This window comes from Budorcas taxicolor, chromosome 10, assembly GCF_023091745.1.
Source record: "Budorcas taxicolor isolate Tak-1 chromosome 10, Takin1.1, whole genome shotgun sequence".
Lineage (NCBI taxonomy): Eukaryota > Metazoa > Chordata > Mammalia > Artiodactyla > Bovidae > Budorcas > Budorcas taxicolor.
In genome coordinates this window covers 87,373,045-87,386,207 of record NC_068919.1, presented here as the reverse complement: position 1 = coordinate 87,386,207, position 13,163 = coordinate 87,373,045, and the positions used below count along the sequence as shown (strand labels likewise).

At 39.8% G+C, this 13,163-nt stretch overlaps 1 pseudogene; it reads left to right on the top strand.

Moving 5' to 3' along the window:
- LOC128054847 (cyclin-dependent kinase 1-like) overlaps positions 1–9,598 on the top strand; it is a 45,308-nt pseudogene extending 35,710 nt beyond the window's left edge.
- Positions 9,599–13,163: the final 3,565 nt, after the last annotated feature.

The following is a 13,163-nucleotide window of genomic DNA, read 5'->3' as shown; positions in this document are numbered from 1 at the left end:
TCAATACTTGTAAATATTTCAAGATGATGACCACAATAAGTCTACTTAACATTTGTCCACACTTATGTCTTACTAAACAAAAATAGGCTTGCAATTGATGCCAAGCTGTTTCATTCAAGCAATAAGTAATATTCATACATAGATACATGATACAAGTTTTTAAAATCCCATCCATCTCATAGCAGATACATTTGCAATGAATTTCACTTCTGTGTTTAATAATTCTATATCAACAGGTGTAATATATTTATGTTGTTTTTCTCAATTATGTAGTATAATAATTTCAATGATAATTCAATCCAGAAGAAATGTTTTAGTACTTAAAGCCTTTTAGTCACATGAAACGTTTTAAATCGCTGTTTCAACTTATATGTATGTTTTTGTTGCAAAGAAGCATAATACAAGAAGCAAGAAATCAACAAGGCAAACTTTCAAGCCTAAAAATATGTTACATTAGAATAAAATTCTGTGAGGAAACTGGAGTGAAAATGTGAGTACAAAGAGAAAAAGAAAAGATGTAAAAATTTCTAACTACTAATGGAAAACTCATTTGCAAATTTTAAAACAGAAGACAGTAGTATCAAATCAGTATGGTATTTAGACTGGAAATTTTAAAAAGCAACAAAAACATTTATATTAAAATTTCAGTATTAATTACTTGCCAAAAATAATATTCTTTGTAACTTTTTATATAAATTTATAACAAAAACTGCAGATACCAGGTTAAAAATGTACAAGGAGGTACACTGCCTCTCAAAATGTTTTCAGGGGCTATGCAGAGAAAAAAATGTGAAGACTTCTGCTCTGCAAAATCACCTCCTTATTATGTTCCTCTTTCTTCAACAGGTGAATGCATTAAATAGAAATGACATTCTCAGTGCTATGTTGGATGCTAAGAAGCAGTCCAGAGAAGTAATCATCATTATCTCTGTTTTCAGTAACTCACTATCTAGTTGAACCAACCAGAAAAAATAATGCAAAGCAATTGAGGTATGTGGCAGACACTGGCCTTGCCCACGTGCTGCTCATGGTTTCTGGTGTCCTTGCTAAGCAAATCCAGCCTGTGTTTAGGACAGCAATCTGCTAGATAAATGCTCATTTTTTTTTCAGCCTCTCTTCCCATGTGACAAAATTTTAACTGGTGAGACATAAGTAAGGACATGAGGGTTTCTGGGAAAGCTTTTGCTTTCCTAATAAAACCACAGAGATGAGGCAAGCTCTGCTGTCCTTCCTTCTTCCTAACTTGAATGCTGATGCAATGCCTGGAGCTACAGCATTTATGCCAAAACTGTGAGGCAACAAGCATGAGGACAAAAGGTAACATGAAGGATGGCAATATGAACACGCGGAAAGATCCTGGGGCCCTAATGGCACAGCTGAGCAATGAACTGACACCAACAAGGGCTAACCTCTAGAACTCTCACTGCATTAAACACAGGTATACACATATGTTAATTGATGTAAACCAGTGCTAGCTGGATATCCCAGTTACTTACACCATATAACAAGCTACTCTAAAACTTAGTGACATTAAAATACGTCATTTTATTAAGCTCACAGGTGGCAGGTCAAGAATTCAGGCAGAGTCCATCCACAAGGGTTTGTCTCTACTCCACGGTATCTAGGGCCTCTCTTGAGAAGGTTCAACCAGGTGAGTGACTCAAATACCCAGAAACTAGAATAACTGGACCTGCAGGACCCAATTCCAAGAGTGCTTCTTCACTCACATGGCTGGTACTCAAGCTGGAAGGACCAAAGACCAGACTCACATGGGACTGTGGACCAAGTGCCAGCGCACGTGGCCTCCCCCTAAGGTTTAGGCTTTTCACAGTACTCTGGCTGTTCTAAGAGCAAGCATTCCAAGGGGCCTATGTAGGTGTTTCATGGATTTTTAGGATTCAGCCTCATGCAGGAATCAGTGTCATTTCTTCATTGTTCAATTGGTCAAAGCAGTTGTCAGATTCAAGAAGAGGGGACAGAGATCTCAATTGGAGGTGTATCAGAGAACTTGACACTTTTTTTTTTAACACCACATTGGTTGAGGTTTGTCCCTTGTGCCTTAAAGCATTTCTAAACTGATACAGTGGAAAAGCTAACAACGTGGATGCAAAGTTGAACAGTTCAGTTCAGTTCAGTTCAGTCACTCAGTCGTGTCCGACTCTTTGTGACCCCATGGACTGCAGCACGCCAGGCCTCCCTGTCCATCACCAACTCCCAGAGTTTACTCAGACTCATGTCCATCGAGTCAGTGATGCCATCCAACCATCTCGGTACAAGTAGGCTATTGAACTCCAAGGAGGAAAAGATAATGAGAGATGTAGTGAAGACAGCCTTCATTATAAATGATGATGGAGGGCCTCTAAGTGCACAGCCCAGAATAAAATGCCAAGAGGATTGTATAAATTAAGACTCCATATCTATCCTGCATGCTAGATAAATCTCAGTCTGCTCTTCTCAACCAACATGGCTTTGAAAAATCCTAGCTGAGACTCAGTTTGTGTATCAGCAAAATGGAGACCATATGCCAAGGTTATGATGAGACCTAAATAAAATAGAATGAGAAGGGCCTAGCATGGTGCATGGCACTCAGCAAGTGCTCAGTAGTGAAAGTGAAAGTGTTAGTCGCTCTGTCGTGTCCAGCTCTTTGCAACCCTGTGGACTGCAGCCCCCAGGCTCCTCTGTCCATGATTCTCCAGGCAAGAATATCGGAATAGGTAGCCATGTCTTTCTCCAGGGGATCTTCCCGGCCTAGGAATCAAACCCAGGTCTTCTGCATTGCAGGCAGATTCTTTACCATCTGAGCCAGCAGGAAAGCCCGGTAAATGCTATGCATATGTTTCTTCATTCACCGAACTTACCCATGTGTGAAAATTGAATGAGTATCTACCACACGATTGGTGTAGACTTAGAATTCCCCAAACATAAGTCAGAGCCCCAACCTCCCTTAAGGACTCAGCAACCTTTACTCACAGTTATGTAGTGCAGAGCTTAGACAACTTGGATGAATTTTTCTGGAGGTAAACTAAAACAGAATTGAAAATATCTTCTGATGTCCAGGCAATGTCAAGCCTTTTCCCTGCAAAAGTCCATCCCCACCATTGCTGCCAATTTGGAAAAATCTACAGCATTTCTCATGAGAGGCCAACCGTTCCAATCTGGGATAAATTTTCTAAATATTAGATCTGAATTGATTTATTTTATCCTTAACTGCATTGGGCCACAATCTTCGTGAATGGATAAAGTCAGACCTTCTATTTTTTAGCAGCTGGCTCATTCAGTCCATTTCCTTACTATAAATACCTGAGTGCACTTGTTTTAAAGTAGAACTCTTTTGTCATCTGATTGTCCCAGCCTAGATTAGAGGGGGATCAAGGAGAGAGAATGAAAAATGAGGCAGAGGACAGAGAGAGACTGCATTGCTATACTCTGCTCAGCTGTCATTTTCACAGTCTTCAAGACCCGTAGCTGCCTGGATGCAGGAGAAAGCAGAGAGGTTCTAGCCTTTCTCCGTATGTTAACCTTGAGAAGTTGATAGCTGTTTGGGACTTGACGGAGCCACCTAGACTATTTTCTATCATTTTATCCACTGAAAGTATCCTTTTCAGAATCCCGTGTCTCAGTCTCCCTACTTATAACATACAGACACTAACCCCAGCCTCTGAAGTAGGCCAACAGAGGCTTTTTCTGGTCTTAATGCCCTTGAGTGAAAATAAATTATCATAATATCTCATACCCATCTCCCTGGAGTCTTGAAGAAAGGGACACTGAGCTCTCAACAAATACTGATCAAACTCTTACTGACCGCAAAGCACTGAAGGGACATAGGCCAGAGTCAGAATAAGGAGTGGCTCTGCCAGGCACCAGCACAGAAGGAAAGGTATGCTAAAACATCACCGGATGCTGATATGTCACTGGAAATTAAGGAGATGGAGGAAAACTGCAATTTCAAAACTCTTCTCAGGAAAATAAAAGGTGTGTTTAAAGAAATAATGTAAATGATCCTGAAGTTGTGGCTAAGATCCCTGAAGACCATGATTTCAATAGCAAATATTTGTCATTTAGGGTAGCTAATATCTTAATACTTTCCCTATTTTGAGGTTTCTACCAGCAGCCCTCCTTCTCCATTCTTTTTTTCACTATCCCAGTTTTCAACTCCTCTTCCAAATTAAAGATGAACAAACATTTTGATTGAACAAATAAATTGATTCAAGGGGACAGGAAATTATCAACAGTTTACCAAAATTCCCACATGTCTCAGTCTGGACACTCCCCTCCAGGATCTCAAACAGTTATGAAAACCCATCTATCCAAGTTTCAAGCACCAAGGAAGCACTGTGATCTCAGATGAAATGCAAATGTGCCTCAAATAATAGAAAAACAGGCTTAAAACTGAATATTAAAAAAACTGAGATCATAGCATCCAGTCCCATTACTTCACGGCAAATAGAGGGGGGAAAGGTGGTAGTAGTGACAGATCTCCTCTTCTTCAGCTGTAAAATCACTGCGGATGGTGACTGCAGCCATGAAATCAGACGATGTTTGCTTCTTGGCAGGAAAGCTATGACAAACCTCGATAGTGTGCTGAAAAGCAGACATTACTCTGCCAATAAAGGCCCATATAATCAAGGCTATGGTCCTCCCAGTAGTCATGTATTCTGAGAGCTGGATTGTAAAGAAGCACTGAAGAATTGATGCCTTCCAATTGCTGGAGAAGACTCCTGAGAGCCCCTTGGACAGGAAGGAGAGCAAACCAGTCAATCTTCAGGGAAATCAACCCTGAATACTCATTGGAAGGACTGATGCTGGAGTCGAAACTCCAATATTTTGGTCATCTGATGCAAACAGCTGACTCATCGGAAAAGTCTTTGATGCTGGGAAAGATTGAGGGCAGAAGAAGAAGAGGGCATCTGAGGATGAGATGGCTGGATGGGAAGTAAACTTGGGCAAACTTCAGGGGATGGCGAAGGACAGAGAGGCCTGGTGTGTTACAGTCCACGGGGTCACAAAGAGTCAGACACAACGGGGTGACTGAATAACAACAATTCATCAGATATTTTCAGAAACAATTCATACATGATGATCAAGTGGATTTTATCTCAGGAATGCATGGTTGGTTTAACATTCAAATATCAATCAATGCAATTCAACATGTTAACAAAACAAAAAAGAAAGAACATAATTATCTCAATAGACCCAGAAAGATTATTAGAAAATTATTCATAATAAAAGATCTCCGGGCTCTTGGAGTTGAGGAAAGGTGACACAGATATGGTAACTGTGTCACTGACTGCACCGCTCCTCTGACACCCCATCCCCATTGTCCACCACCACAGAACAATAATCCAGAGCTACCATTCCGACTGAGCAATCATAGATGAGTTTTCCAAAACAGAGGAAGTTGGAGAAGGTATCTATGGAGTTATGTGTAAGGGTAAACTACAGATCAAGTGGTAACTATGAAGAAAATCAGACTAGAAAGTAAAGAGGAAGTGTTCCCGTGTTGCAATTCAGGAGATTTATCTTTCAGAACACTGTCACCCAAATATAGTCCACCTTCAAATGTGGTTATGCAGGAATCCAGGTTACATCTCATCTCTGAATTTTAAACTCTATCCCTCCAGGTCTCTTCATGGGTTCTCCACTTGTTAACAGTTATCTGCACCACATCCTACAACGGACTGTGTTTTGTCAGCCTAGGAGAATTCGTCACAGAGATTTAAAACCTCAAAACCTATTGACAACAAAGAAACGTTTAAACTAGTTGATTCTGGCTTTTTCCAGAGTTTCTGGAATGCCTATTAGAATATACACACATGAGGTAGGAACACTCTAGTATAGATCTCCAGCACTACCGAAATCAGCTCACTACTCAGCTCCAGGTGACATTTGGAGTACAGACACCACATAGAGTTAACAACAAAGAAGCCACTTTTCCATGTGAATTCAGAAGCTGATCAACTCTTCAAAACATTCAGAGCTTTGGGCACCCCAATATGAAGTGTGGCCAGAGCAACTTATAAGAATATACGACTGTAAGACTCTAAGAATACATTTCCCAAGTGAAAACCAGGAAGCCTACCATCCCATGTCAAAAATTTGGTTGAAAATGGCTTGGATTTGCTTTCAAAAATGTTAGTTTATAATCCCATCAAACAAATTGCTGGCAAAATAAAACTGAACTGCCCATATTTTAATAGTTTAGACAATCAGATTAAGAAGACATATTATAGCATTCTGACCAAAAGTTTCCACGTGATGTGTTACGAACAGATGGTTTTATTTTTACTATTAACTCTCTTATTACTTCAGGTATTTTTCTTTTCTTTGTTGTAAAGCTTAAGCTGTACTTCATCTCCTAATTTCAAGTATAACTTAAAATGTAAATATTGTTTTATATGAATTTCAATGTCATCCTGTATATGTGTGCAGGTCTCACTGTAACAACTACTTTTTACCATAATAAAACTATAAATCTAGTATTGATAACGAAAAAAAAGAGAAAAAAATTTAAACTTCTTGGTAAATTAAGAACAGAAGAAAACTTCCTCAGCCTGATAAATGACATCTCAGAAAAACCTACAGCTAACGTTACACTTATGGTGAGTGACTGAATGACTTTCCTCTTAAGATCAAAACAAGGCAAGAATATCTGTTCTCACCATTTTATTCAATGTTATACCAGAAGTCTTACCAATAAGGTAGTAGAATAAACAAAAAGTATCCAGATTTGAAAAGGAGAAAAACTGTCTTTGCCACAGATGACAGGATTGCTTATGTAGAAAATTCTAAAATATCTGCCAAAAAGCTAATTTTTAGAAAGGACACAGAAAACAAGGTCTCTCTTTACATATGTGTATATGTGTATATATACATGTCTGTGTGTGTGTGTATTGGAATTTCTAAATGGTAAAAACAGAGTGTTAGAAATCAAAATAAAATAGATACCATTTTTTTAAACTCCTGCAGTGTTCTCAATTGCTACATAATGAATTATCAAGTTATCAGCTTGAAACAACAAACATCCATTATCTCACAGTTTCTACAAGTCTGGAACCTGGGAGAAGATTCAACAGGTCGCCTGGCTCAGGATCTCTCAGGAGGTTGCAGTCGAGATGTTGGCCAGGGCTGCGGTCATCTGAAGGCTCGACTGGGTCTGGAGGATCCACCTTCAAAATCACTCATTCCTGGCTTGTTAGTGGAGGCCTCAGTTTCTCTTTATGATCTGCCCTTCACCCCACTGGACCATCAAGTAGAGCTGGTCTCATATTTTCCAGAGCAAGCAATCCAAGAGAGAGCAAGGAAGAAGCCCTGTTGCCTTTTTATTGCCTACTCTCAGAAGAGGCGTTCCGTCACTTTGCCATATCCTGGTAGTCACACAGACCTGGTACACGGCATGTGTGTTACAGGGGGTACTGCACAAGGGCATGAATACCAGCAGAGAAGGGGCACTGAGGGCCAGCCTGGAGGCTGGCTGCCACAAACACTACTTGTGACAGCATCAAAAAATATAAAGCACTTGTGGATAAATTTAACAAACATATGCTAAACCTCCACACTGAAAATGACAAAATACAGAAAAAATTAAGACCTAAATGAAGGAAGTATATACAACATTTACAGATTGTCAGATACAGATACAATATTATTAAGATGTTTAATAGTTTCCAATGTATTGGGATTCAATGTAATCTTGGGGTTTTTTTAATAGAAATTGATGAACTGAGAATAAAATTTGTATGTAAATGTTAAGAATTTAAAATAACCAAAACAACTTTGAAAAAGAAGAACAACGTTGGAGGACTTATCCTACCTCCTACACTGCATCCAAAAACAATGTTAAGAACCACACTTGGCTCTTACACTGCTTTTGGATTTATCATAAAGCTACAATAATAAAGACAGTGTGCTATTAACATACAATCAATGAATAGATGGGTGGAATCGAATAAAAGGTCCAGAAATAGACCAAATCATATATGGTCAATTAATTTTTGACAAAACTGCCGAAGCAATCCAATGGGAAAGGATTTTAAACAATTGTTGCTAGGACAATTGAATATCCCAGGAATAAGTAAACTTTGAACATTGCCTTATACTATAAACAGAAATTAACTTAAAATGATCATTGATCAAAACTTCATTGATGATTAAAGAATATACTATGAAGAAAGAGAGTCTCTTCAGTAAGTGGTACTGGAAAAACTGGACTGTTACATATAGAGGAATTAAAATACAACATTCTCTAACAGCACATACAAAAATAAACTCTAAATGGATTAAAGACCTAAGTGTAAGACCAGGTACCATAATAAAAAATTCCTGGAGGAAAATATAGGCAGAGTACTCTTTGACATAAATTGCAGGAATATTTCTTGGATCTGTCTCCTAAAGTAAGAAGAAACAAAAGCAAAAATAAACAAATGGGATCTAACTAAACTTAAAAGCTGTTGAAAACCATTGATAAAACAAAAAGATAACCTACTAACTGGGAGAAAATATTTGCAAATGATATGGCCAATAAGGGATTAATATGCAATATATACAAACAAATCATACAACTCAAAAAAAAAAAAAAAAAGAACGGGCAGAAAAACTAAATAGACATTTTTCCAAAGAGGAAATGCAGACAGCCAAGAAAAGATGCTCAACATCGCTAATCACCAGGGAAATGCAAATCAAAACCATAATGAGATATCACCTCACACCTGTCAGAACGGTTATCATCAAAAGGAACACAAATAATAAATGTTAGTGAGAATGTGGAGGAAAGGGAATCCTTGTACACCATTGGTGGAGAAGTAAGTTTGTGTGGCCACTGGTGGAAACCATATGGAGGCTTCTTAAAAAACTAAAAACAGAATTACCATATGGCCCAGCAACCCCACTCCTGGGTATATTAATACGTCCCCAAATCTAGTAATTTGGAAAGATACACGCCCCTCAATGTTCACAGTAGCATTACTTACGATTGCCAAGATAGGGAAGCATTCTATGTGTCCATCAACAGATGAATGGATAAAGAAGATGCAAGATAAACACCCACGCACAATGGTATATGACTCAGCACCCAAGCCCTTGTCTGAGGCTCTCTTTCAAAGAAACCCAAACCAAGACATATATACACTTTGTTTTTTTGACTTAATCTATTTTGTAGGTTGCACCATATTCACCCATGTGATCTGGCATGATGCACCTCATATCTACTCTGCTGTTTTTGGAGGTACCCCAGTTTTTATAACCATGCCCCCACCAGTGGTATCTCAGGTGGTTTATAGTCTCTTGCCATTATATACGGTGTTTTTCAAAACATCCTTTTTCATGTATCTTTGTAAGTTAAATCTCTAGAGATGGAATGGATAAAGCAAAGGGTGTGTGGTAGTCTTATATAGGAAGCGTCCCTAATATGATTCACCTATAAAATCTTACCTGTATGCATAGCTTTCCAGTCACAAATCCAGGGTGTGATGAGGCACAGCTCTCCCTATCAGAGTTGATGCAAGACTGTAGTCCAACATCCTAAGGCCTCCTCTACTCAACTCTCTAGTCGCCTTTTCCTTAGATCAACCTGTCCTCTCACTGTGAACAAGAGGAGGCCTGAGACAGAAAGAGTAAGAACATAAGAGAAATGGAATCAGAGGGGAAATATACATAAAACTACTCATCGACTGCCAGGAAGTTTAGAAAGAACTCTCTTATTCCCAGCCTTCCCCAGTGGCTCAGCAGTAAAGAATCCGCCTGCAATGCAGGAGCCACAGGAGACGTGGGTTCGATCCCTGGGTCGGGAAGATCCCCTGGAGAAAGGCATGGCAACCCACTCCAGTAGTCTTGCCTGGAGAATCTCATGGACAGAGGAGCCTGGTGGGCTAGAGTCCATAGGGTCACAAAGAGTCGGACACAACTGAAGCAACTTAGCACATGCACACTCTTATTAACAGAAGTAAAGAGCACTGGGCTAAAGTCAGAGAGTTCTAGATACTTTCAGCCAAAGCAAGTGGTGTCCTTGAATAAGGTAGTCTCCATTTGCCTCAATTTCCTCATTTTTAAAATGAAGAGGTAGGCCTGAATAATTATTTCTGGAGCCTTCCTCATCCTGATATTCTGATTTCTACAATCTGGGCAGCTTGTAGAAATGGCTACCGTATTTACCAAGGTGTCAACCCAGCCACCATCTGTTTAAAACTCTCTGAACCACAGGCAGAAGATGGGAAATATAGGCATACCTTGGAGATAGTGCAGGCTCCAGAACACCATAGCATAGCTAATATCACAACAAAGCGAGTCACACAATTTTTTTTTATTTCCAAGTGCATATGAAAGTTATGTTTACACTATACTGTAGTCTATGAAGTGTGCAATAGCCTTATGTCTAAAAAAGCTATGTACATACCTTAATTAAAAAATAATGTCTCGCTAAAGAATGCTAATCATGATCTGAGCCTTCAGCGAGTTCTAATCTTTTTTGCAATAGTAACAGCAAAGATCACTGATCACAGAGCACAATAACAAACACAGCAATAATGAAGAAGTTTGAAATATTGTGAGAATTGCCAAAATGTGCACAGAGTCAGGAAGTGAGCAAAAAATGGCACCAATAGACTTGCCTGATTCAGGGTTGCCATAAACCTTCAATTTGTAAACAAATAAAACACTTTACCTGCACATAAATACCAGTAAAATGGCATGTGCCTACACTGTGTGAGCTGTCTCCCACTTTAAATTACAACCAAAATGCAAATTCTTCAAAGACAAATGCAAATATCCCTAAGAACAGGGCACATTTTTGCTTACAACCATCCATAGGAGCAGATTTCTGCAGAGCACAATTTGGAAGCAATGTTTTAACTCCTGTGAGCAGCTGGAGCTCAGGCTTTAGGGTCAGAAGGACCTGAACACAAAGCCTAGTTCCTCCGTATATTACCTATATGTCCCTGACTAATTTTGTAGGAATGAGGCAAATAATGCCACTTTTTCAGGGTGCTGTGAGAACTAGAAGAGATGTTAAGTAGTAAACTTGTACCTAAGGTTGAGTGTTAGATTCCAAATTTGTGGTAAGAAAAAGCTAAAGCCCAGACAAAGTGACTGACCTGCATTTGGGGGCCCTGTTAACCTTTATCACACACACAGACACACACTAACACACATTTTGAAGAGCTATATATTGAGTCAATACTTGCTATAAACTGAATGCTTGTCCCCCTCCCCATTTATAGATTAAATCCTACACCCCAGTGCGATGCTCTTAAGAGATGGGGCCGGTGGCTTGAATCAGGGTCTCAGTTCTGGGCCAGAGACTGAAGTCAGGCCACTGCAGGTAGAGCACTGAATCCTATCCACTAGGCCAGCAGCCAGCGACAAGGCCTTGCGCATTGACTTTGTAGAAATGAATTTCCACAAAGAGAGGGAAAGTAGTGAAAATAATCAAGTGTTTATTGGGAGGAAAAATTTATGGGTGAATAGACTCTCACGGGTGGCCTCAGAGAGTCACGCTCTCATGCTAGTTAGAATCACTTACATGGGGCATTTCTTCTGGGCTTCCTCTGGCCAATCATCTTGTCTTGTGGGCTCTGAGTCCATATTTAATTTATCCCAAGGTCCTCCCCTGTGTGCACACGCATCTCTTAGTCAAAAAGGATTCGAACGAAGAGGCCTATAGTAGTAGACATCACCTACTACAGGGTGGCGCTCCCTCCCTTTTTGACCCCCAAGGAGCCTTTTTGTACCTGTAAAGTTGGGAAGGTCTCCTTGATCTCAAGAATGATAAATACGTGGTCTATTCATCTCTCCTCTGGGCAGTGCTCAACTCCTCTTCATTCCTGCTATTATCTTCATCTTGGAGTAACTGTACAGAGGGGACCAACTCCAGCTGCTCAGCCTGGGGCCCATCTATCTCCTGGCTCAAGGCTTTTAGAAGGTGATGGGTCATGAAGGTGGAGCCCTCATGAACTGGGTTAGTGCCCTTATTAAAGAGGCTCCAGAGAGCTCTGTATCCTAGCTGTCATGTGAGAATGCAATAGGAAGATGGTCACCTATGAATCAGGAAGCAGGTTCTCATCAGACACCAAATCTTCCAGAACCTTGATCTTGGCCATCCCATCCTCCAGAACTGTGAGAAATAAGTTTTTGTGTACAAAGCACCTAGTCTGTGGTATTTTTGTCATAGTCCAAACAGACTAAGATAATACTAATCAGTTCAGTCGCTCAGTCATTTCCAACTCTTTGTGACCCCATGGACTGCAGCGTGTCAGGCTTCCCTGTCCATCACCAACTCCCAGAGCTTGCTCAAACTCATGTCCATCGAGTCAGTGATGCCATCCAACCATCTAATCCTCTGTCATCCCCTTCTTCTCTTGCCTTCAATCTTTCCCAGCATCAAGGTCTTGCTATATGCTAATCTTTCACCATTATTTAATAAATTTATCTCACAAATTTAACTACTAAATTCTGTTGCTATGATTATTTAGGGTATTTTCCATTTCTATTTGTAAGAATGAATTATCTCTATATACTCATCTTTGACAGCCTCACTTAATAGATCCTAAATAGATGTCAGAAGCCTAAAGAGTAATTGCACAAGACACAAGTAAGCCCCAAGTTCATCTAAAAAGTATTTGCTGAGCTTCTAGAGGCCAAGCACTATCCAGGCACACTTCCATATCTTCCAACACTTACAGTGCTGCCCCAAAAGGGTACATGTGCCTCTTTTTATACAGAGGATGTGGCTTTGTCCTATAAATTAGACTATCAAATAGAAGACAAGAGCTCAGGTTTAGATATCACTGCGTCTCAGCCTCAATGGGCCAGAAAGCAAGAAGAAACTTCCAAGAAATGAAAGCAGAGAACAGAGCAATCTGGAATACAAAGGACCCCAAACTGAATATGGTATATCCTGTTTCCTCCAGTCATCAGCACATCAGAGTCCAGCCACCTGGATGCAGTTTCAACATAATTTATTCAACTCGTCAACTATTTACTGAGCATCAATTACAGCCAACTATAACTCAGCTATCATTCGCTGAAGCAGACTAGAGTAAGGGTTAGGAGTGCAGGCTCTGTCTTTAAAGACTAAGGTCAATCTATAAGGAACAATCTGTAGGATAATAAGAAATTGAAGTAAGGTGCAAAACCACAGCAAAAAGAGGAGAAGGTATATATGCTTGTTTATG